Here is a 26,659-nt window from a genome sequence, read left to right as displayed (position 1 = left end):
CCAAAATAATGCATGGACCTGAGAGTATGAAGGGGCACAAGATCCGTGGAGGTGAGCCACACCATCTGCTGGGGAAAGGCTGGGAGTTCCTCTACATCAGTCCAAGGGAAGAATAACAACTGTTGGGACTTAAACCATCAAAGATTACCAGAAACAACCACAAAAGGATTTAAGACCTCTGGGACATGGGAGTGTACTGCCTCATTCCTCCATTTTACAGAATTGTTCTAAGATTGATAGCGTGTTCTCATTTGTCACAGATCATACAGTTCCTGTCTTTACTTAATCGATTAATATACCATATTGCAACTGCTGTTTCTCAATAAGATAACAGAAAACCTGCAATAAATCATCAAATGCCTATTTTACATACAAACCTCTTAAAGTCAAAAGTGGGCTAGAGGGGACAAATGGGAACAAATACTCCTAATTCATGTGTTTGTGTGTAACTGTGTCCCAAGAGTAATGTTATCAGGAGTTCTCAACTTCTGGTAGTGTCCCCCATGACAGTAAGGTCAGATTGGAGGAATCCGAGAAAGCCCAATGCAAAACAAGCCCTCACTGGTGAATCAGGTGCATGATGCTCATGTGATATCAGCAGCACATAAAGGCTGCAGCAGAAGGGAACTTGTCAGTCATTGAAGTTTCCTTGACACTGGAACTGGGCCTACTCTTTGTCAATGGCAATGTGTCTGCTGATGTGCAATAACATTCCCACATTAAAAGATGTCACCATACAAAACATCCACCGAAACAAAGTCAACCCACACAGAATTTTCTAGGTGGACAATCACACTCATTAGTAGGTGAGTGTTGATGATAACGATGTTACTGGACTAATCCGGGGCATAGATTATTGATCTTGCTAGATGGACCTGGATTCTTACTTAGTTGATCACCTTAGAAGCAGGTTGGAAAGTTGCAACGAGCACAGAAATAGTGATTGTCCAACACATGGTGGAGGTTGGAGGCAGTGGATGGGAGATCCCCTGAGGTGATGAAGTTATAGATGGTCTGGGAGATGATGGTTTGGTGGTGGGAGGTGGGGTCATGGTCAAGGGGGCAGTAGGAGGAGGTGGCGTTTGGCCTCAGCGGTATAAAGGTCGGTGCGCCAAACTACTACTGCGCCTCCCTTGTCGGACAGTTTGATGGTGAGGTTTGGGTTGGAGTGGAGGGAGTGGAGGGCTGCACGTTCCGAGGGTGAGAGGTTGGAGTGGGTAAGAGGGGTGGACAGGTTGAGTCGGTTAATGTCGCGGCGGCAGTTGGCTATAAAGAGATCGAGGGCGGGTAAGAGGCCATCACGGGGTGTCCCGGTGGATGGGGTGTGTTGGAGGCGGGAGAAGGGGTCGTCAGAGGGTGGGCGAGAGTCTTGGTTGAAAAAGTAAGCACGGAGGCGAAGGCGGCGGAAGAATTGTTCAATGTCTCGCCGCGTGTTGAACTCGTTTTCAATGTCTCGCCGCGTGTTGAAATTGTCTCCCTACCTTTTATCTTAGCCTGCTGGAAACTCCAACCTCATAGTCCCACAACCTCGCACCGCCCGTTTCTACCTCCAGCCCAAAATCCACAAACCTGACTGCCCCGGCCGACCCATTGTCTCAGCCTGCTCCTGCCCCACCGAACTCATCTCCGCATACCTCGACACGGTCCTGTACCCCTTAGTCCAAGAACTCCTCACCTACGTTCGGGACACCACCCAAGCCCCCCACCTCCTCCACGATTTTCGCTTCCCCGGTCCCCAACGCCTTATCTTCACGATGGACATCCAGTCCCTGTACACCTCCATCCCCATCACGAAGGACTCAAAGCCCTTCCTTCCTTTCCCGCCATACCAACCACTACACTTCCACTAACACCCTCCTTCGACTGACTGACTGACATATCCGCCACAAATTCACCTCCACCTGGTCCTCACCCTGAACAACTTCTCTTTCCAATCCTCCCACTTCCTCCAAACTAAAGGAGTTGCCATGGGCACCCGCATGGGCCCCAGCTATGCCTGTCTCTTCATAGGATATGTGGAACAGTCCATCTTCCGCAACTACACTGGCACCACTTCCCACCTTTTCCTCCGCTACATCGATGACTGTATCGGCGCTGCCTCGTGCTCCCACGAGGAGGTTGAACAGTTCATCAACTTTACCACCACCTTCCACCCCGACCTCAAATTCACCTGGACCGTCTCAGACTCCTCCATCCCCTTCCTAGACCTTTCCATTTCTATCTCGGGCGACCGAATCAACACAGACATCTACTATAAACCGACTGACTCCCACAGCTACCTAGACTACACCTCCTCTCACCCTGCCCCCTGTGAAAACGCCATCCCATATTCCCAATTCCTTCGTCTCCGTCGCATCTGCTCCCAGGAGGACCAGTTCCAATACCGTACAGCCCAGATGGCCTCCTTCTTCAAGGACCGCAGATTCCCTCCAGACGTGATCGACGATGCCCTCCACTGCATCTCCTCCACGTCCCGCTCCTCCGCCCTTGAGCCCCGCCCCTCCAACCGCCACCAGGACAGAACCCCACTGGTTCTCATCTACCACCCCACCAACCTCCATATGCAGCGTATCATCCGCCGTCATTTCCGCCAACTCCAAAGGGACCCCACCACCACGGATATATTTCCCTCCCCTCTCCTATCAGCGTTCCAAGAAGACCATTCCCTCCGTGACTCCCTCGTCAGGTCCCCACCCCTCACCAACCCAACCTTCACTCCCGGCACCTTCCCCTGCAACCACAAGAAATGCAAAACTTGCGCCCACACCTCCTCCCTTACTTCTCTCCAAGGCCCCAAGGGATCCTTCCATATCCGCCACAAATTCACCTGCACCTCCACACACATCATCTATTGTGTCCGCTGCACCCGATGTGGCCTCCTCTATATTGGGGAGACAGGCCGCCTACTTGCGGAAAGTTTCAGAGAACACCTCTGGGACACCCGGACCAACCAACCCAACCACCCCGTGGCTTAATACTTTAACTCCCCCTCCCACTCCACCAAGGACATGCAGGTCCTTGGACTCCTCCATCGCCAGACCATAACAACACGATGTTGGAGGAAGAGTGCCTCATCTTCCGCCTGGGAACCCTCCAACCACAAGGGATGAACTCAGATTTCTCCAGTTTCCTCATTTCCCCTCCCCCCACCTTGTCTCAATTGAATCCCTCGAATTCAGCACAGCCTTCCTAACCTGCAATCTTCTTCCTGACCTCTCTGCCCCCACCCCACTCTGGCCTATCACCCTCACCTTGGCCTCCTTCCACCTATCACATCTCCATCACCCCTCCCCCAAGTCCCTCCACCCTACCTTTTATCTTAGCCTGCTGGACACACTTTCCTCATTCCTGATGAAGGGCTTATGCCCGAAACGTCGAATTTCCTGTTCCTTGGATGCTGCCTGACCTGCTGCGCTTTAACCAGCAACACATTTTCAGCTCTGATCTCCAGCATCTGCAGACCTCACCTTCTCCTTCCATTTGAATTCGTCTCAGAGCATGGTAGATGTGTACCTACAGTGAATCAAAGGTGGGGTTGGAAGGAATAATTGACAACCCTCCCTCCAACAGTAGTCACTGGGCTGGGTGGCAGGAGGATCTCAGTGGGGTCAGTGACAGGGAATCTCCAGTATCTTGCAAATGGCGGGGTTGGAGGCCAGAAGGGAACTCGAAGCCTGGGCCAAAAAATGAAAGGCAAAGAATGAGTCAGGCACCTGGGCAGAACTTTCTGAGGTGGGGAGATGTTCGACATGCTTGATTCCAGGTGTTACTCATATTGCAAAATCCTATTCAACATATATATGCCTTCTGGCTCTATTGGTCTTCACTTGGATTTTGTTGCTGGATTTCCTGAGGCTTGAGCGACATGGTTGATTGAATGTCATTCAAATTTTCAATTCTCAGTGAGACTTGTGAGGTGACAGTGGTGTAATGGTAATATCACTGGGCTGGAAATCCAGAATGCGAAAGTGAAGACTGCAGATGCTGGAGATTAAAGTCAAGATTAGAGAGGTGCTGGAAATGCACAGCAGGTCAGGCAGCATCCGAGGAGCAGGAAAATCTGATGAAGGGCTCCTGCCCGAACCATTGATTTTCCTGCTCCTTGGATGCTGTTCATTTCCAGCACCACTCTAATCTTTACATGAAATCCAGAACCCAGGCTATATCCCAGCAACTGAGCAAGAGGTTGCAGCACAACTCTTTTATTAACCTTACTGTCAATGTAGCTTTCATCTGCACAACTTATAAACCTTGGCCATGATGCTTTCTCTCTTTCATGTTTTGCAAGTACGAGCGACATATCCAGGCCTCGGCAAGCAAGAGGATGTCACCACCACACACGCACTCCTACATCACTGAGGAAGAGAGTTCAAAGGACTCACAGGGCACACCCTATCAGCCCAGATACTGACAGCTCAGTGGGCATTTTAGAGCCTAGCGCACTATTTGGTGAGCACTTCACTGTCCAAATGACAATGCTAAATTGCCCATAGTGTCCAGGGATGTATAGGCAAGATGGATTAACCATGAGAAATGCAGGGTTACAGAGATAGGACAGGGATGAGGGTCTGGCTGGGATGCTCTTCAGAGGGTTGGTGTGGACCCAATGGGGATCTATGATTCTAGGCCATCTCTGTAGTTAGCCATGCCACATGATGAACAAGTAGAGAGGGCTTTAATTAAACAAACAGAGGTGAGGAATCAAGGCAGGGTAAATGTAATGAATCAATGGATAGATTTGAGGGCAAAATATTATTGTGGAAAATGATGATCAGAGAATGGCAGAGAGGGACAAAGAGAAAAGAAGCTTAAGAATATATCAAGTTAAAAATCACACACAACACCAGGTTATCGTCCAACAGGTTTAATTGGAAGCACACTAGCTTTTGGAGCGATGCTCCTTCATCAGGTGATTGTGGAGGGCTCGATTGTAACACAGAATTTATAGCAAAAATTTGCAGTGTGATGTAACTGAAATTATACATTGAAAAATTGATTGTCTGTTGATTGTGTGTGTGTGTGTGTGTGTGTAGTGGGTGCAGAGTGTCTTAAGTCTGTGAGGGGATGCATGTGTGAGCGTGGGAGTGTGTGTCTATAAGGGTGTGTATGGGTGTCTGTGTGCGCGTCTGTGTGTACCAGTGTCCATGTGCATGTGTGAGTGTGTGTGTGTAGTGCAATGATGATCACCTGTAATGTGACATGAACCCAAGGTCCCGGTTGACGCCCTCCCTATGGGTACTGAACTTAGCTATCAGCCTCTGCTCGGTCACTTTCCTATGCTGCTTGTCCCGAAGTCCACCTTGGAGGATGGTCACCCGAAGGTCCGAGGCTGAATGTCCTGGATGACTGAAGTGTTCCCCAACTGGGAGGAAACCCTCCTGTCTGTTGATTGTTGTGCGGTGCCCATTCATCCGTTGTCGTAGCCTTTGCTCGGTTTCCCCAATGTACCATGCCTCCGGGAATCCTTGCCTGCAACGTATAAGATAGACAACGTTGGCTGAGTCACATGAATACCTGCCATGTACCACTATTACGCATGGGAACAACACACACACACACACACACACTTTCTCACACTCACAAACCCCACCCCAGACAGACACACACAGACAGACAAAGACCCACATGCACACATATATTTTGTGGGGTGAATTTGTATTGCAGAGTTACATCGCACTTTGCTCAAAAACTGCATACATTCATGCAGAATTCTGAGCTCAAAACTGCAGGAACTTATGTAAAACACTGTTATCTCACTTATTAGATTAGAATCAATCTAAAAATCAGGTCATAGGCAGAGAACACAGGGGGCTAACACCTTCAACATATTGTCTAGCTATCACCATTGTTAGCAGCTAACCCGAGAATGTAACTTTAAAAAGAAGCGTTTTGTGATTTACACATGAAAGAAGTGAAACTATCACTGTATTCTAACAGATGAAAGGCTTAACAGACAATCAATTTTTCAATGTATAATTTCAGTTACATCACACTGCAAATTTTTGCTATAAATTCTGTGTTACGATCGAGCCCTCCACTATCACCTGATGAAGGAGCATCGTTCCGAAAGCTAGTGTGCTTCCAATTAAACCTGTTGGACTATAACCTGGTGTTGTGTGATTTTTAACTTTGTACACCCCAGTCCAACACCGGCATCTCCAAATCATAAGAATATACCAGCAGTTAGGACTACAAAGATAACAAATAAATACTAAAAACTCTGAATATGCATTGCATTCATAGCATGTTAATGAATTAAAAGCACACATTTGAAGTGAATAAATATGATTTGATAGCCATTATGGAGACATGTCTGAAGGCTGACAAAGATTAGGTCCTGAGTATTGAAGGGTATGTAACATTCAAGAGGGCAAAGACGGAAGGGCAGCATAGTTATCAATCACTCCGACAGCTGGCTTGCTTCCAATTAAACCTGTTGGACTATAACCTGGTATTGTGTGATTTTTAACATAGTTATCAAAGGTAGTGTTGAGTAATTAAAGATAATGTTGGTTGAGGAGATCAGATTATAGACATTATTTGGTTAGAGATGATGAATATTATGGGTAAGAAGTCAATGGTGGGAGTGATCTCCAGGCTCCAAAACAGTAACTACAATGTACGATGAAATATACATGAGGAAACATTCGGTGCTTGTGATGGAGGGGCAGTGACAATTATTTCAACCTAACTATGCATTGGAAAACTGTTGGTAATACTGGATGAGGAGCTTATTGAATGTTTTTTGAGAACATTTTTTTAGAGTAGCATGATCTCTGACCTGAGAGCAGGTTATATTAGACTTTATATTGTGTAATATAAGAAGATTAATTAATGATCTCAGAGTAGAGACACCTCCACTTGGCTACGATCGTAATATGATTGAATTATATATTCCGCTTGAAAGGGAGAACAGTGGGTCTGAGATTAATATTTAAACTAGAAGATGGGTAACTATGTGGATATGAAATATGAACTAGTTAAAATGAACTGAGATATTAGGTTGACAGATAGGCGCATACCTAAACAGTGTAAACACTTCAATGGGTATTTCAGAATAGCCAGATTCTGTGCATTCCTATGCCAAAGCAAAATCCTATGGGTATACCCACCATCCATGGTGATCTAAAGAAGTTAAGGGGATTGTCCAACTTAAAGAAAAAGTATGCACAAAGTTGAGTGGCAGCTCAGATAACTAAGGCAGAAAACAGAAAACTATAGCTTGATGTTTATCGCGGGTATACAATTAGAATGATTAATTACGGAGATCATAACTAAACAGACAGAAAACACAAGGTAATTGGTATGAGTCAGCTTGGTTTTGTGAAACAGAAATTCTGTTTAAGCAATTTATTGGAATTTTTTGATGTTGTAACATGTAGGCAAGATGGATCCCATTGATGTACTGTATCTGGAGTTCCAGAAGGAATGCAAGGATTTTCCATGTAAAAAGGTTATTGCACAAATTGAGGGCTCACTGTGTGGGGGGAATAACATGCTGGTGTAGTTAGAAGATTGGCTGGCAGGCTGAAGATTGGCAGGATGTGACAAGTGGGGTCCTGCAGGATCTGTTCCAGGCTCTCAACCTTTTACATTTTATATCAATAGCTTTGATGAGGGAAGCAAAGACACAGCTATTAAATTTGTAGATAATGTAACGATAGGTAGGAAAGTGTGTTGTCAAGATTACATAAACAAGGATGCAGACCAATTTGAACCGGTTAAGTGAACAGGCAGAAATCTGGCAGAATGGTGATAATATGGGTGATAATGGTGATAATCCTTCACATTGGGAGGAAGAATAAAAGAGACGGTTTTAAAGTACTACGTAAATGGAGAATGACTGCAGAGTTCTGAGGTACAAATGAATCTAGATGTTCTAATACATAAGATATAAAATGTTAGTACGTATGTTGAGTGCATTATAAGGAAGGCTAATGGGATCGTAGTCTTAAGTATGAGAAGAACTCAATATAAAAGTGAGGATATTATGCTTCAGTTACATTGTGTCATTGAGTCATGGAGCCATACAGCATGGAAGCAGACCTTCAGTCCCACTCATCAATGCCAATCAGATTTTCCAAATTAAACTAGTCCGATTTGCATGCTATTTGCCCAAATCCCTCTAAATGTTTCCTATTTACGTATTTATCCAAAAGTCTTTTAAATATTGCATCTATCACTTTCTCTGGCAGTTCATTCTATATATGCACTACTTTCTATGTGAAAAGTTGCCCCTTCGGTCCCTTTTAAATTTTCCGCTCTCACCTTAAATCTATGGCCTCTAGTTTTGAACTCCCCCATCCCAGGGAAAAGACTTTGGCGATTTAATCTATTCATGCCCCTCATAATTTTATATACCTCTGTAAGATCACCTCTCAGCCTCTAATGTTCCAGGGAAAACAGCCCCAGCCTATTCAGCCTCTCCTTATAGCTCAAACCCTCCAACCCAGGCAACATCATTGTAAATCTTTTCTGAACCCGTTCAAGTTTCATAACATTCTTCCCATATGAATTGCATGCAGTATTCCAATGGTGGCTTAACCAAAGTCCTGTACAGCCGCAACATGAACTCCCAACTCCTATACTCAATGATCTGACCAATAAAGGCAAGCCTACCAAAAGCCTTCTTCACTATCCTATCTACCTGCTGCTCCACTTTCAAGGAACTATGGACCTGCACTCCAAGGTGTCTTTGTTCAGCAACACCCTCCAGGACCTTACCATTAAGTGAATAAGTCCTGCCCCGAATTGTCTTTCCAAAATTTATCTAAATTAAACTTCATCCGCCACTCCTCTCCCCATTGGCCCATTTGATCAAAACCCTGTTATACTCTCAGGTAACCTTCTTCACTATTTTTCTGCATGAGCAGCTCCAAAGGTCTTTCATTTGACATTAATTATTTATTGGTGTTTGTGTAGAAAGATATTTCATCAATTAATTTTTCCCATTGAAATAACTGTTATGTAAATATTCATGGTTTATGGGAATACTAAGAATTGCAGTCTCATAATCTATACTTCATTTAAACACATTTTCTTCTTCTGTGTTAATGAGTAATCAAGGTGAACATGAAACAGGTACATCTAAATAAATGTGAACAAGGATGTAAAGAGTTAAGCAAAAGCTCTGTAAGGACTATAGTACATAAATATCAAAATTTTCCAGATGTGCATTTGCCTTGTGATATGCATCTGGTGACATTTTTTTGAAGGTTTAGGGGATCCAAAAACTGAATGTCATAGATTCTCCAGGGAAATTTAATATGTGACCTATTACATAGTGAGCCAAAATATCAATGGAACATCCAGAGATTGACCCCTTACCTTTCGAAGAAAAGTTAAGAAGTCAAAGAAATTTTTGTAGGACATCTGAACAATGATTAAAATCACCCTGATTGCCTTTGTGAGTTCATCCCTCACTGGGTATCTATTCTCCAGGCTCATTTTAAGAAAAGGAGGAAGCACAGCTCATTTACTTCAGTTGCAATGTAATTCTACTGGCCATGTTGTTTCACTGTCATTAAAAGAATATTTTGCCAGCCTGCGGTGTTTTCCGAAAGACCTTGTGCAATGTTGCATTCAAGATGATTAAAGTTGGCAAAGGAGTTATTGTTCAGTGGCCTTTTCCAAACATTTAAAATCACATTGATGAATTTCCAATTTCTGGTCTGTGCCACCTTAAACAAATATTCCATCTATGGATATCAAACTAACCACAGGAAGATAGAATGCTGTTATCTTAGTTTCTTTAATTCAAATACTTGTGCTATTCAAAATTTTGAAAATTTGAAAATGGCATGAGTTGTCAGAAGTAAATATTACTCTCTTGAGTGCATTTTTTAAAAGAAAAACTTGAGATAATGTGGGCATTTTACTGTTCTGGGCAAAACTAATTATCAATCTACTCAACTACAGACTTGCATTGTGATTAATCTGGATCTGTTTAGCTAAAGAAGGACAGAACTTGCTCTTACATATTGCTTTTCACAACTTGGAGATGTCTTCAAGTTTTTAACAGCCAATTAGGTTCTTCTGAAGTGAAGCATTGTTCTCATGTGGAAACATGTGATGTATTTGCAATAACTCAGTTATGAATCTGCCTCTGATGCACCACCTCAACACTATTTAATAACCTGTATCTCCTCTTTTCAAATGTTGACAGGCCATCTGTAAGTTTTAACATTTTTAATTTTAATTCTAGAATTTCAGCAGACATCTCCTGTTTGTTCCAGTCATGAACTGGTTAATCATCATCTTTCTTTTAGATCTCTCCACAGGTTTAATGTTATTCCAAACACATTCTGCCTTTTTGATTGTAATTACTGGGTAACCTCTGCGGCAATGTCAAGCAGAATGATCATTTCTATGGTAATGAGTAAGTTTCAAATGTTTATGAAGGTGGTGAAAATTGTAGAGAGACTGCAAAGCAACGCAGCGTGGGTGTAAACCATAAAGAGATGGAGAGAAAAAGAATGAAATAATTCCATTTGGGAATAAAGATCCATGATTGACCACTTCTGTGCTGGTGTACATTGCTCTATGATTTGATGAGAGTGGATTCCATCAGCCTTTAGTTTTCTACAACTGTCTTGTTTGAAACGAAGATAAGGTGAATGCAATTTTGTTAGGAACATAGAGTTGAAGCAGTGGTCTAGTCCTCCATTATCCGTCCTGTTCAATCTCCCTTCCCATGAACAGCACTGCTGTCGGGGGTGGGCAAGGGGATCCAAAAATCCTGATGGAGGGCTTTTGCCCTCAAAGTCAATTCTTCTGCTCCTTGGATGCTGCCTGACCTGCTGCGCTTTTCCAGCACCACTCTTTCAACTCTGATCTCCAGCATCTGCAGTCTTCACTTTCTCCAAAAATCTGAGGCCAATCCACCTAACCTGCACACCTTTGGACCGTGGTAGGAATCTGGAGCACCCAGAGAAAATCCACACAGACATGGGGACAATGTGTAAACTCCACACAGACAGTCACCTGAGGGTGGAGATTAAACCAGTAGAATGCCTTCTTGGAGTGTTTTGAGGAAAGATAGATCTTTATAACTTCAGGTAACATACGATGCCAATATATTGATAGTCATCCAGTCATAGAGTCATAGAGATGTACAGCACAGTATCAGACCCTTCAGAACAACTCATCCATGCTGACCAGATATCCTGAATTAAACTAGTCCCATATGCCAGTACTTGGCCGATATCCCTCTAAACCCTTCCTATTCATACACTGATCCAGATGCCTCCACCACTTCCTCTGGCAGCTCATTTCATAGAAGCCCTATTATTTGCATGAAAAAGTTGCCACTTAGGTTCAGGGTGAGAGGAGAAAGAATTAGGAAGGATCTATGTCCTCAAGCTCTGGACTCCCTGAACCCAAGGAAAAGTCCTTGGTCTATTTGGCCTATCCATGCCCCTCCTGATGTTATAAACCTCCATAAGGCCACTCCTCAGTCTTAGATGCTCCAGGGAAAATGTCCCCAGCTTATTTAGCTTTCCCGATACATCAAACCCTCCAACACTGGCAACATCCTTGTAAATCCTTTCTAAATCCTTTCAAGTTTCACAACATCCATCCTATAGGAGGGATGCACACAATATTCCAAAAGTGACTTACCAATGTCCTGTACAGCCGTAACATAATCTCCCAATACCTATACTCAATGTCCTAACCAATAAAGGAAAACATATGAAATGCCTTCTTCACTATCCTATCTATCTGTGACTCCACTTTCAAAGAACTGTGAACGTGGACTTCAAGGTCTCTTTGTTCAGCATCACTCCCCAGGACCTTACCATTAAGTGTATAAATCCTGCCCTGATTTGCCTTTCCAAAATGCAGCACCTCACATTTATCTAAATTAAACTCTATCTGTCATTCCATGGCCCATTGGTCCACCTGATCAAGATCCTGTTGTACTTAGAGGTAACCTTCTTTGCTTCCAAAATACCACCAATTTTGGTGTCACCTGCAAACATATTAACTATACCTCCTATGTTAACTGTGAGACAGAAGATGCAGCACTTGTGGAAAGAAAAAAACAGTTGATGTTTTGACTTCCTGAAGACTCTCTGTTGGAATCATTTTCATTCATATTGAACTGAAACAGTAACTCTACTTTTCTCTTCATAGATACTACCAAACCTGTTGAGCTTCTGTATCACTTTCCGATGCATTTTCTGTTTTTATCTCAGATCTCCAATGTCTGCGGTATTTTGCTTTTGTTTTAGGGCAGAATTCCCAGCTCCAACTGCCCTCTAACATCTTTCACTGTACATGTTAGGTATTAGACCTTGCAGTCAGAAAGCTTTCCGATACACTGTTGTGGCTCCCAGATGACAACGGTCGATTTTGGCAATGTAGTATAAAACACCAGGCGCCCATACTCCCATTTCCAGTAAAAATCAGTCTCTTTGGGAGGGGAGGAGATAAAAGAGCTGTGTAATTTTATAATATATTTGCTTTTGTCCTTGTCCTATTTTGATCAAAGGTATTTTATAGAAGTCTAAATAGCACAAAAAAAGTTTTACTTATCCAGTTTTAACTTTTCATCAAGTAATCCAATCACAAACCTGAAAAATGCAGTTAGTTCTTTTTATGCAAGATAACAGAAAATATTCTGAGTTTGAAGCACTAAGAGATTAACAGTCACATCCCGCGTCATCCATCTTATAGTAGCCCAACAGCAATATAAGTGAACAAGAATTGTGGCTTAGTAAACTCGCCAGATAATTGAATAGTTAGTCAGCAGTTTAGAATGTACTCTCCTAAGCATTCAACAATGTAAGATTTTCAGGAGAACTTCAAAACATAAAGAATTGAATTCTTTGAAACTTTCCTTCAGATCTTAGGGCTGACATTTTCAGAGTTTCACCTCTGTCCTCCTGAATATATAAATCAGGGATAATCAGCTTGCACATCAACTTCTGACTCACACTCCCAGTTGGTGAGGATGGACACCTGGAATTTCAAAGTGTACAGTTGGTCCCAATGGAAACATGGAGAGACATAATGTAAGAAAGAAACAAATTTCAGTTTTTAAGCACCGTTCATGACCTCAGAATGCCCCAAAATATTATACCATCAGTGAAGTACTTTTGAAATATAGTTGCAATGTGGGAAAATAGTCAGCCAATTTGGACAAAATGTGGTCATACTGACAGCAATGAGACACATAAACAGATGGTTTGTTTTCATTATGTTGCCTGAGCAACAGGTTTTGGACACTGAATGACAATACTGGTCTTCATCAAAACAATGCCAGAGTGTCTCTTACATTCACCTGAAAGGGCAGATGGGGTTTCAGTTTCATGACTCATTCAAAAAAACTGCCCCTCTGACAATGCATACTTTGGTGTTGATGTCTAAGCCTAGAGTTTGTGTTTTGGGTCCCAAAAATGGGACTTGAGCTTACAACCTTGTAACACATAGGTACAAGTGCTACCTCCTCAGACACAATGAACTCACTGCAAGTTTCCAAATCCATTTGATACTTCCCCTCTTTAGGGAAGCTTGAAATAACCATGAGTAACTCATGTGTTTTTGGTCATTTTGGATTAAAGCTTAGTTTTCCATATTATAGAATCATAGAATCTAGTGTTATTCAGCATGGAAATAGACCATTCAGTCCACCTCATCCATACTGATCTAATCCCATTTGCCAGCATTTAGCCGATATACCTCTAAGTATTTCCTATACTTCTAGTGAGGGATATTGAACCATTGAGGTATGCTTTTTAAGTGCAATTTATCCAACTATCTTTTGGGAAACATAGTTGTACTCTGTTTTATAAGTTTTCTGATTTAAAAGCATATGGGTTAGAAGCAATTTCTCATAAAGTGGATAGTTAGCAACTTTGGAAAGGTGAGGTTCTGGCAAGAGCAGTACCCTATTCATTTTATTGGTTTGAGACTGCTCTCAGCAGAAATGGACTGTGGCATTGAGAAAAAAAGCTAATAAATGATATGAACTACTTCATGTGATTTATCCATAAATCCAAAATGTATTAAACACACCTCAGCACAGATTCCCCGATGGCAAGTGACTTTGACCTCAAAGCATAGAATGAAATAGGACACTGCACACTATATTTTTAATAAAAAAGGCACTCCTGAATTGAAAGTGAGATAGAGCGAAAGGAGAAAGTGAGGACTACAGATGCTGGAGATCAAAGCGGAAAATGTGTTGCTGGAAAAGCTCAGCAGGTCAGGCAGCATCCAAGGAGCAAGAGAATCGACATTTCGGGCATAAGCCCTTCTTCAGGAATGAGGAGAGTGTGCTAACCAGGCTAAGATAAAAGGTAGGGAGGATTACTTGGGAGAGGGGCGTTGGAAAACCGATAGGTGGAAGGAGGTTAAGGTGAGGGTGATAGGCCGGAGAGAGGGTGGGGGCGGAGAGATCAGGAAAAAGATTGCAGGTCAAGAAGGCAGTGCTGAGTCCGAGAGTTGGGACTGAGATAAAATGGGGGGAGGGGAAATGAGGAAGCTGGAGAAATCTGCATTCATCCCTTGTGGTTGGAGGGTTCCTAGGTGGAAGATGAGGCGCTCTTCCTGTTGCCATGGTCTGGCGATGGAGGAGGCCAAGGACCGGCATGTCCTTGGTGGAGTGGGAGGGAGATTTAAAGTGTTCTGCCATGGGGTGGTTGGGTTGGTTGGTGCGGGTGTCCCAGAGGTGTTCTCTGAAACATTCCGCAAGTATGCAGCCTGTCTCCCCAATGTAGTGGAGGCCACATTGGGTGCAGCGGATGCAGAAAATGATGTGTGTGGAGGTGCAGGTGAATTTTTGACGGATATGGAAGGATCCCTTGGGCCTTGGAGGGAAGTGAGGGGGGGAGGTGTGGGCGCACGTTTTGCCTTTCTTGCGGTTGCAGGGGAAGGTGCCGGGAGTGGAGGTTGGGTTGGTGGGGGTGTGTGGACCTGACGAGGGAGTCGCGGAGGGAGTGGTCTTTCCGGAACTCTGATAGGGGAGGGGAGGGAAATATATCCTTGGTGGTGGGGTCTGTTTGGAGGTGGCAGAAATGACGAAGGATGATACAATGTATCTGGAGATTGGTGGGGTGGTAGATGAGGACCAGTGGGGTTCTGTCCTGGTGGTGATTGGAGGGGAAGGGTTCAAGGACGGAGGAGCAGGAAGTGAAGGAGATGCGATGGAGAGCATCATCAATTACGTCTGAGGGGAAATTGCGGTCTTTGAAGAAGGAGGCCATCTGGGTTGTTCTGTATTGGAATTGGTCCTCCTTGGACCAGATGCGGCGGAGGCAATGGAATTGGGAATATGGGTTGGCATTTTTGCAGGGGGCAGGTTGGGAGGTGGTGTAATCTAGGTAGCTGTGGGAGTCGGTCGGTTTATAGTAAATGTCTGTGTTGAGTCGGTCGCCCAAGATAGAAATGGAGAGATCGAGGAATGGGAGGGTCCAGGTAAGTTTGAGGTCAGGGTGGAAATTGTTAGTAAAGTGGATGTTCATCTACTTGGCACTTGGCCTGCTTGCCACACCTTCCTCATCCCTGAAGAAGGGCTTATGTCCGAAATGTCGATTCTCTTGCTCCTTGGATGCTGTCTGACCTGCTGCGCTTTTCCAGCAACACATTTTTCAGCTGAGATAGAGTGAGGCAATATTCTACACATTAGTTTACATGGTCAACATTAAATATGTACATAGCAAGAGTGATGTAAATTATATTATAGATCATAGATCTATGCAGCAGATAAGTTAATTTCTGTGTGTGCTGGAACTTTATTGACTAAGTGGCTTAGTGAGGCTGCTGCCTCACATGGTCCTGGGTTCGATTCCAGCCTCAGGTGACTCTCTGTGTGGAGTTTACCTATTCTCCCTGTGCTGAAAATGTGTTGCTGGTCAAAGCGCAGCAGGTCAGACAGCATCCAAGGAACAGGAAATTCGACGTTTCGCACATAAGCCCTTCATCAGGACTCCTGATTCCCGAAACATCGAATTTCCTGTTCTTGGATGCTGCCTGACCTGTTGCGCTTTAACCAGCAACACATTTTCAGCTCTGATCTCCAGCATCTGCCGATCTCACTTTTTACTCTACTATTCTCCCTGTGCTTGCCTGGGTTTCCTCCTGGTGCTCCAGTTTCCTACTCAAGTCCAAAGATGTGCAGATTAGGTGGATTGGCCATGTTAAATTGCCTGTCGTGTTCAGGCTAGGTGGGCTGAATGGCCTGCTTCCACACTGTAAAGATTCTATGAAGTTTTATACAATGCTTTAAAATATCTACCACATAATTTAGCTGTAGCTTTCAGCTCTTTCAACAGTTTTGTTTTTTTCCTGACAATACACCCAGGTTGAATCCATCATCGAATGTAGATTAGATCTTAGACTCAGAATTAAATGCAGAAAATTTGAATACTACAATCGCCTCATAAATCATTCTGGCTGCCGATCTCTATCCATAACCATAAAGCCCTGAATTCAGACACCTAATGTACAGCAGAGGGCTCTCAGGCTTACCAAATATCATCAACTGGGACTTAAGCATCATTGTTCCATTGCCTCCATACCTCCTGCAACACCCAGCAACCAAATACTTACTTGGAGAAGAAAACAGAGAAAGAAGAATCACAAATACATCTCTCAGACTCCTGATGTTGATCAAAATGTTTTTTCACGTGTGCCCAATGCCTACAAACTGCATTGCACTGCACCACACTTTGAACATTTTGAAGTTAGCTAATACTTGCACTGATCCTTTTTGAATGAGAGTAACAAATCGGCTCTTTCTGAACATGCCGGTAAATTGTTGCAAAGGTCAGTGACCATTTGTGACAAGCAAAAAGGCTTGTGGTTTCTGCAGTAATGTGAGGTCCACACTCTTTTCAGTGAACATGCTTCATTGAACCTAACAATATACAGAGGATAAGAGAGAGCATCTTACTTGGAGCTCTGCAAGCCCAAACTATAACTCAGTGACCTGAGATCTCTATGACATTGCTCCTTTGCAAATACTCTGTAACTATACTTAGAGAGATGATTCTCTTTAATCTACATTCTCGCCTTCCCTCCCAACCACCTTCACAAGTTATTCTGTGGTATCCCAATGAACTCTAAAGAGTTGACTATGAATTCTCCCAGTTCCATGTCTCCACCCCAACAAACCTCACGTTGTTTCATCTGGCCAAGGTTTCAGTCCTCAACTGTATTCTCAGCCCTTTTTGAGAAGGAGTGAGACAGATGTAATTCATGCAGATCTCCTTGGAAAGGAAACTCTTTGGCACATTGTTTGTTACCAGAGGCCAGAATTCCAAACTATATAAGCAATCATGCCATTTTCCCACTCTCATGACCTTGAAGCTTGGCTGGAATGGATGATTACATCTTTGGATCATAGCAAATATTGCTCATTCCTCAAGTAGCAGATAGATTGCCACATGCGCTTTAACTGGAGGCCAGTCCTTGAGATTCTTGGAATGTTTGGACAAAGTAGAGTTTCACCATTATGAACAAGAGAAAACTCCAAAAGTGGATTTTCAGGAATTCTTCATTCAGAGTAGGGTTCTCATGTAAGCTCTTCTTCAATATCTAAGTCTGTAGAATTTACAGAAGATTGTTCAATAGCAGGGCTTACAGAGTCTGTCATCTCCCCATTAGTCCTGATCTCATCCAAGGGTTTGAACTGATTGGATATTGAGGGTTTAAGTTCTGCATCTTCCTCTTCATCTTTTTATAATGACTTCCTCAAAAGATCATAATCATTCTGTAGTTAATCTCTTTCATGAAATAAGGGCATGCTTTACAATGATAGTCTTCTGAAAACTTAAAAATTTCTGTTCTCTCACTTGAGAGTTTATTTTACAGGGGTAAGAGCATCCCTTATGGATTAGAATGGAATGTTTTCTTCAGCTAGTAATGCTCAGTGGTCAGAGAGTCATAGAGTCATACAGCACAGAAACAGATCCTTTGGTCCAAGCAGTCCCTGCTGAACATAATCCCAAGCTAAATTAGTCCCACCTGCCTGCTCCTGGCCCATATTCCCCCAAACCCTTCTTATTCATGTAATTATCCAAATGTCTTTTAACTGTTGTAATTGTACCCACATCTACCACTTCCTCAGGAAGTTCATTCCAAATGCAAACCACCCTTTGTGTAAAACATTTGCCTTTCATGTCTTTTTTAAATCTCTCTCTTCTCACCTTAAAAATGTGCCCCTGCTCCTGAAATCTCCCATCCTAAGGAAAAGACAACTATCATTAACGCTAACTATACATCTCATCATTTTATACAATTCTTTGAGGTCACCTCTCAACCTCCTACGCTCCCGTGAAAAAGGTCCTAGTCTTTCTTTATAGCTCAAGCCTTCCATATCTGGCAGCATCCTGGTGAATCTCTTCTGAACCCTCTCTAGCTTGGCAATATAGAACTGGACATAGTATTCCAGAAGAGGCCTCACCAATGTCCTGTAAGTTCTGAATATTTCAGTAAATGAGAGATTTTTTAATATCTCCATCAGGCTACCTCTTTGATGTGTGAGTCTTGTGGAATTCTTCCTTCAGCTTTCCTTCATAAGTTGTAAGTTCCTGTTTTCCTGCTGTTCATTGCTTAGCAACTCTGTCTATTTTTGAAGCAGTCATTTTTGTCCTTTTGAACATTCACCACCTTATATCTAATGTTAGAACATCAAATTTAAAGATCCTTGTTTTACTTTGTTGCTTATCTAGTAGTTGCTGTAAGTGTTAGATTTCCCAACTGAGTTCCTTTTCAGACTCAGAGGTGTGATAGTGCTGCAAGACTGCTAACAGTAGGGCTTGCTGTTCAGTTGTCTTTTAGATGTTACTCGAGATTTCCAAATCTTGTTTATATTTGAAATGATCAATTTCCATACGCTGCTAAATATTATACTTTTCTCAGATCCTTCTCATTTCACAGAATCAACGAAGTGTTATAGAACAGATAGGAGCTCAGTAGTTTAGGACTTTTACTTCTTTACAAAATAATCCCTGAGTGTCTCTAAATCTTGTTGATAAGATTCATTTGTAGAATTCAGCTAACTTTATACAAATTAATTATCTCAAAACGTTCAGTACTGGCTCGATCCAATATGAACTTGAACGGCTCCTTCTCACCAGTTGCGTGCAATTGTTGAACAGCCTGTTGTTGGGTTGGTTCTGAGGTTTGATTTTTTTCCTCAGATTGTATCAAGATCATCTTGCTACCCTTTGCTCAAAGCAGCAAGATCCTTTTCTAACTCCACATTATGGATATCTCACAGTTCTGTGGTTGTTTTACTAGCTATAGAACTTTTTGAAAATTCACTTTTTTCATTATAGATTGAACTAACACAACGTTACTTTCTTGCTTCCCGGTAGTGATCTGGCTACGTACTCTGGGAGAAACTTTGCCATTCAATTGACACTCCAGTTGCTGTTGCAGCATTGCTTTGGCAAGTGCTATCCAATAAGTAGACAACTATAGTTCGTTGTAAGAAAGGAGTGATTGTCCTGAAAAGAAATTCTTTCAGCAACACTCCTCTGAAACCAAAAGTGTAGGAAGGTCCAACGGTTAAAGTAAGTGAATGATTTTAGTGTTTGTTTCTTTATCTGTAATCATATTCTGAAAGAGCAAACAAGCATATGAAATGCCCTCTGGTGGTTAGTCACTCTTTTCTTTTGCGTCTTTTCGTCCCTGTTGTTTCAAGTTTGTGTTTTCAGAGAAGTGGAGGGCCTGCCCAATGCTTTTGCAATTTTATCTTTGATACCTGCTAATCAAAGGATGCCTAAATCTTTTCATGTCGACCCACTTAATAAAGAACCTTAATGATTAGGAATTACAAACAGACTTTCTCTAATCCCTTTTCCATTGTAACACAGTGTACCATGCATTTGGCCTGTTATCTTAACTCTAGTACTTCCAAAGCCCTAAAGTTTATTATAGGACCATTCTTGGCCTCAACCAGGAGGAGCATTTGAAAAGATTAATCCATCTCCTTGGTATCCAACTTAAAACAAGTTTTTCTATCATTCACTTCAAGCGCACCAAAATTCATCCTCAGAATCCGTACTATCAAGGAAGTAGATTTTTTGCTGATCCCTTGTAAATACATACCACAGAAGAAGTTCACCTTGACACTCTGTGATCCTGCTCTGAGACTCCTATAGATTGCTGTTCTTGGCATTCATTTTCTGTGTTTTAACAGCAGCCATACCCCATCTCCCACTTGCACTCACAACTCTGCAGAGCTGATCATATTGGGTTCCCCATTTCTGGAAGTATTTTTATTTCTCTAGTTTTTTTTTGTTGTGGCTGACTGATTTCTTCCTGTTGCTAACTGTGCACCCATCTTTGGCCCTTTTCTTCTGTTTATGTGTTCACTTTTCTGTTCCAGAGTTCAGTACCTAAATATATCTCATAGATCTTCACTTCTAGTATTTTTCCCCTGTGCTGACCTCATGTTTTTTTTTATTATAATCTGCACTTTAAGCTCTTATCACCAATCTATGGGTCTGTGGATCTGGTCACCATGGTCGCCATGTGACATCCAATCTCTTATGAGTGAAAAACAACAGGTTTTATTAAACATAAATAGATGTAGAGGAGGGAAACAGAAGATATTTGGAGCACTCCAAACCAATCTTCAGTTCCATGTGACCTGATGTCACTCTGATAATGCTCCTATTGCAAGTGGTCAGTAGCAGTAAAGGTATAACCCCTTTTATGAAACAACTCCTAATCTTTTTCTATACTGATATAAAATACATACTCATGATCTCTTTATATCTTGTCTTGTTCAAATAATTAAGAGATCCAAAAAAGTTCTTGTTGTAATCTGTTTTCTCCAGAAATTAGCATCTGGTAGATTAGATTACTTACAGTGTGGAAACAGGCACTTCGGCCCAACAAGTCCACGCCGACCCACCGAAGCACACCCCACCCATACCCCTACATTTACCCCTTACCTAACACTACGGGCAATTTAGCATGGCCAATTCACCTGACCCGCACATCTTTGGACTGTGGGAGGAAACTGGAGCACCCAGAGGAAACCCACGCAGACACGGGGAGAACGTGCAAACTCCACACAGTCAATCGCCTGAGTTGGGAATTGAACCCGGGTCTCAGGTGCTGTGAGACAGCAGTGCTAACCACTGTGCCACCGTGCCACCCACGAGGAATTGATACATTCAATATTCTACCATCAGAGCCATTCATCCAATTCACAAGTCACGCTCCCAAAGAATGAACCCATGGACTGTAAGCACTTAATCATTAAATCTCATAACTTCATCCACAGGAAATGTTACCAACTTGCCAATTAATTGGAATTGCATGCCTCTCTAGCTAAGCATACATTATTTGTTTGAAGTTGAAAGATCATTGTTTTGCCAGGTTGCTTAAATTGAATGGGAGTTCTGACAGACTAGCGAGGTGGGATGTTGTTGAGTACACTAGAGGTGGGTTTAAAGGCATAGTGAGGCCAGGAAATTCTCAACAATATGTTGAACTTGCTCCTCACACTGCTGTTGGAAACAACTTCTGAACAGTGCTGAGAAGCCAAATGAAATAATATGCGGCAATTTAATGAATATTTTTGAAAGGCAATGTAAAGATGCGAGTGAAGTGTGTATGTGTAGTTTGCCTACCCACAGACAGCAAAGTGAAAGATCAGAGCACCGTGAGATGTACATGCAGTATTTCTTAAACTCAAAGTCCTTGGGGTCTGGAGGAAAATGCTTGCATCTATTTGATGATTGCCTGCAGAAGGACTCACAGGATAGTGCTGACCATTAGGAGTTGTGTCCCAGCAGCAGTTACCATACCTTCACCTTGTGCAGCCCCTTCAGCCTCTCCCTATTCACCTCAGCAGCAGGCCCCATTTACAGTGTAGGTCTATTGCTGACCATTCTGTTTAGCCACTCCAAATTGCCCCCATCCTTCTCCCCTGCCACCATGCCCTCATGCTGCTCTAGCCTACATTTAACTCACCAATACTCCCAACTTAATCCCAGAAAGCTCATGTGCAATGTTGGCATATCCCATTTCACAATCCAGCTCCACTAAGGCATGCTACGTGCATGGGAAAATTTAGTCTATTATAACACCACAAGAATAATGGCACAGTTTTGAAAGAAGTGCATTATCTTTTTTTCTCAATGATCTTGCTGTAAATGCCATTTCTCACCTCATGCAGGAAGGACAGGACGTTCTGACCTGACTATTTTTACTTGACCAGCTTCATTGTTGTATCCAGAGATGAAGCAATGTTCTTCTTCTGTCCAAAAATGTCTCCCTTCTGCATGGGGCTCCATCTTGTGGACTGTTTTTGGATTGACTAAATGAATACAACTGAGGCATGACATCTCATTCTGGTAGGCAGCACTGGTCATTGCAAGCCGCATTTCATGGTCTTACTTGCTGTTCTCCAGATATGAAGTGCAGTTGGACAATGGCTAAGACAAAGCCCAGGCTGGGCAGTGTCACTTTGGTGTGTGTTGGACAGAACAACATTACGTGTTCCAATATGCAGAGCGTGCATTTAAAAACTCCAGCTACATTCATTTGCAATCACTTCACTGGCAGTTGTATGCACAGCAAACGTGCTTATTGTTCAGTCGATCATCAAAAGCAATTTAAACATTACAATTGGTCCTTGCAAATTGAATTTTGACATCTTAATTATGCTGAAGTTAGCAGCAATGGCATAAGAAAAGACAATTGCTGGCCAAAGGCAAGACATCAATGATGCAACTTCCAAGGATGCTCAGAGAGATGGAGACCATCACTTCATCATCTCTTACACAGGTTGAACCATGGGTTACATTGAATTCAATGAAGATTTGAATGATTGATGCAGGAAGAAGGTTGACACACAGCAAGCAATTGTTTTTTGCTGCTGTTCATGCTTTGATCCTCGCTGTGGTGAAGCAGAAAGTAGGGCTGCTAAAGATATGGTTTTGGTGTTTGTATAAGTTGAGGATTCATTCCATTACATATCAGACAGAATATTCTGCATCATCCTGGTGTGTTATGCTCGAAACAACTGGGCCAGGCAAGGAGACAATGTGATGGATGCTAAGGAATTGGAGGAACAGGAACAGTCTTCCAAGGAGGAAGATAAGGAAACTGGGGAGGATAAAGTTTCTCCTTCTCTATGACAGAGTCATAGAGTCATTCAGATGTTCAGCATGGAACCAGACCCTTCAGTCCAACCTGTCCATGCCGACCAGATATCCCAACCCAATCTAGTCCCACCTGCCAGCACCTGGCCCATATCCCTCCAAACCCTTCCTATTCATATACCCATCCAAATGCCTCTTAAATGTTGCAATTGTACCAGCATCCACCACATCCTCTGGCAGCTCATTCCATACATGTACCACACTTTGCGTGAAAAAGTTAACCCTTAGGTCTCTTTTTTATCTTTCCACTCTCACCCTAAACCTATGCCCTCTAGTTTTGGTTCCCCGAACCCAGGGGAAAGACTTTGTCTTTTTATCCTATCCATGCCCCTCATAATTTTGTAAATCTCTATAAGGTCACCCCTCAGCCTCCGACGCTCCAGGAAAAACAGCCCCAGCCTGTTCAGCCTCTCCCTATAGCTCAAATCCTCCAACCCTGGCAACATCCTTCGAAATCTTTTCTGAACCCTTTCAAGTTTCACAACATCTTTGCGATAGGAAGGAGACCAGAATTGCATGCAATATTCCAACAGTGGCCTAACCAATGTCCTGTACAGCCACATCATGACCTCCCAACTCAATATTCTGACCAATAAAGGAAAGCATACCAAAACGCCTTCTTCAGTATCCTATCTACCTGCGACTACACTTTCAATGAGCTATGAACCTGCACTCCAAGGTCTCTTTGTTCAGCAACACTTCCTACGACCTTACCATTAAGTGTATAAGTCCTGCTAAGATTTGCTTTCCCAAAATGTAGCACCTCGCATTTATCTGAATTAAACTCCAACTGCCACTTCTCAGCCCATTGGCCCATCTGGTCCAGATCCTGTTGTAATCTGAGGTAACCCTCTTCACTGTCCATTACACCTCCAATTTTGGTGTCACCTGCAAACTTACTAACTGTACCTCTTATGCTCACATCCAAATCATTTATGTAAATAACAAAAAGGAGAGGACCCAGCACCAATCTTTGTGGCACTCCACGGGTCACAGGTCTCCAGTCTGAAATCCAACCCTCCACCACCACCCTCTGTCTTCTACCTTTGAGCCAGTTCTGTATTCAAATGGCTAGTTATCCCTGTATTCTGTGAGATCTAACCTTGCTAACCAGTCTCCCACGGGGAACCTTGTTGAACGCCTTACTGAAGTCCATATAGATCACATCTACTGCCCGGCCTCATCAATCTTCTTTGTTACTTCTTCAAAAAACCTCAATCAAGTTTGTGAGACATGATTTCCCATGCACAAAGCCATGTTGACTATCCCCAATCATTCCTTGCCTTTCCAAATACATGTACGTCCTGTCCCTCAGGATTCTCTCCAACAACTTGCCCACCACTGAGCTCAGACTCACCAGTCTATAGTTCCCTGGCTTGTCTTTACTGCCCTTCTTAAACAGTGGCACCACGTTTGCCAACCTCCAGTCTTCTGGCACCTCACCTATGACTATCGATGATACAAATATCTCAACAAGAGGCCCAGCAATCACTTCTCTAGCTTCCCACAGAGTTCTCGGATACACCTGATCAGGCCCTGAGGTTTTATCCACCTTTAAGCATTTCAAGACATCTAGCACTTCCTCCTCTGTAATCTGGACATTTTGCAAGATGTCACCATCTATTTCCCTACAGTCTATACAGTATATCTTCCATATCCTTTTCCACAGTAAATACTGATGCAAAATATTCATTTAGTATCTCCCCCATTTTCTTTGGCTCCACACAAAGGCCGCCTTGCTGATCTTTGAGGGGCCCTATTCTCTTCCTAGTTACCCTTTTGTCCTTAATATATTTGTAAAAAACCCTTTGAATTCTCCTTAATTCTCTTTGCCAAAGCTATTCCATCCTCCTTAGACAGGTCGCTTCTACCCCAAAAGAGATTCCAATGGTCCAAAAGTGTGAATCCTTCTCCCATACACCAGCTCCCCAGCCACGCATTCATCTGCTCTATCCTCCTATTCCTGTCCTCACTAGCTCGTAGCACTGGGAGCAATTCAGATATTATGACAGAGCTCAGCTGTGTTGAGCACTACAAGAGAATAATACAAACATTGTTGTGGTGTTAAATAATGAGGAGGAGGAGGATACAGGGGATTATATATGGGCTAATTAGTTGAGCTGATCAGTGGAGAAAGAGAGGACTGCAGATTCTGCAGTCGAGAGTGTAGCACTGGAAAAGCATAGCACGTCAGGCAGCATCTAAGGAGCAGGAGAAGCGATGCCCAGGGCACAAGACCTTCACTCATTTCCTGGTGAAGGGCTTGTGCCCGGGGCGTCATTCTGCCGCTCCTCAGATGCTGCCTGGCCTGCTGTGCTTTTCCAGCATTACACTCTCGACTCTTTAGCTGATCAGTGGCAAATGGAATTCAATCTGAAGAAGTGTGAGATGATACACTTCTGGAGGGCAAACAAGGCAAGGGAATACATGATTAACAGTGGGACCCTGGGTAGCACTAACAGGCAAAGGGACTTTGGTGTGCATGCCCACAGGTCTCTTATGGTAGTGAGACAGGAAGATAAAGTGGTTGAGACGACATATGTGATATTTGTCATTATGAGTCGAGGCATAAAGTTTAAGAGCAGGGAAAATATATAAAATGCTGGAAGTATATAAAATGTTGGTTCGGCCACAGCTAAAGTACAATTCTAGAGTCCACTTCGTGGGAGGAATGTGATTGCACTGGAGAAGGTGCAGAGCAGATTTACCAGGATGTTGCCAGGGTTGGAGAGTTTTTGTTATGAGGAGAGATTGGATGGACTGAAATTGGGTTGAATAGAGGAGTTTAAATTGGATAAATGTGAGGTGCTGCATTTTGGAAAAGCAAATCAGGACAGGACTTATACTAATGGTAAGGTCCTCGGGAGTGTTGCTGAACAAAGAGACCTTGGAGTGCAGATTCATAGTTCCTTGAAAATGGAGTCACAGGTAGATAGGAAATGAATAAGGCATTTCATATGCCTTCCTTTATTGGTCAGAGCTTTGAGTATACAAATTAGGAGGTCATTGGTTAGCCCACTTTTGGAAAATGGTCTTCCTCCCATAGGAATGATTTTGTGAAATTTCAAAGGGTTCAGAAAAGACTTACAAGGGTGTTGCCATGGTTGGAAGGTTTGAGCTATAGTAGAGACTGAATAGACATAGGCTGTTTTCCCTGGAGCATCAGAGGCTGAGCGGTGACCTTATAGAGGTTTATAAAATCATGAGGGGCATGGATAGGATAAATAGACAAGGTCTTTTCTCTGGGGTGGGAGAGTCGAGAAGTAGAGGGCATAGGTTTAGGGCGAGAGGGGAAAGTATAAAAGGGACCTAAGGGGCAATGTTTTCATACATTGTATACGTTGTATACGTGTTTTCCTACATGTATGGAATGAGCTGTCAGAGGAAGTGGTGGAGGCTAGTGCAATTACAACATTTAAAAGGCATCTGAATGGATATATGATTAGGAAGGATTTAGAGGGATATGAGCCAAATGCTGACAAATGGGATTAGATTAATTTCGGATATCTGGTTGGCATGGATGAGTT

Source organism: Hemiscyllium ocellatum, chromosome 29 (assembly GCF_020745735.1).
Source record: "Hemiscyllium ocellatum isolate sHemOce1 chromosome 29, sHemOce1.pat.X.cur, whole genome shotgun sequence".
Classification (NCBI taxonomy): Eukaryota; Metazoa; Chordata; class Chondrichthyes; order Orectolobiformes; family Hemiscylliidae; genus Hemiscyllium; species Hemiscyllium ocellatum.
The sequence above is the reverse complement of the archived record's forward strand: the minus strand, read 5'-3'. Positions refer to the sequence as shown.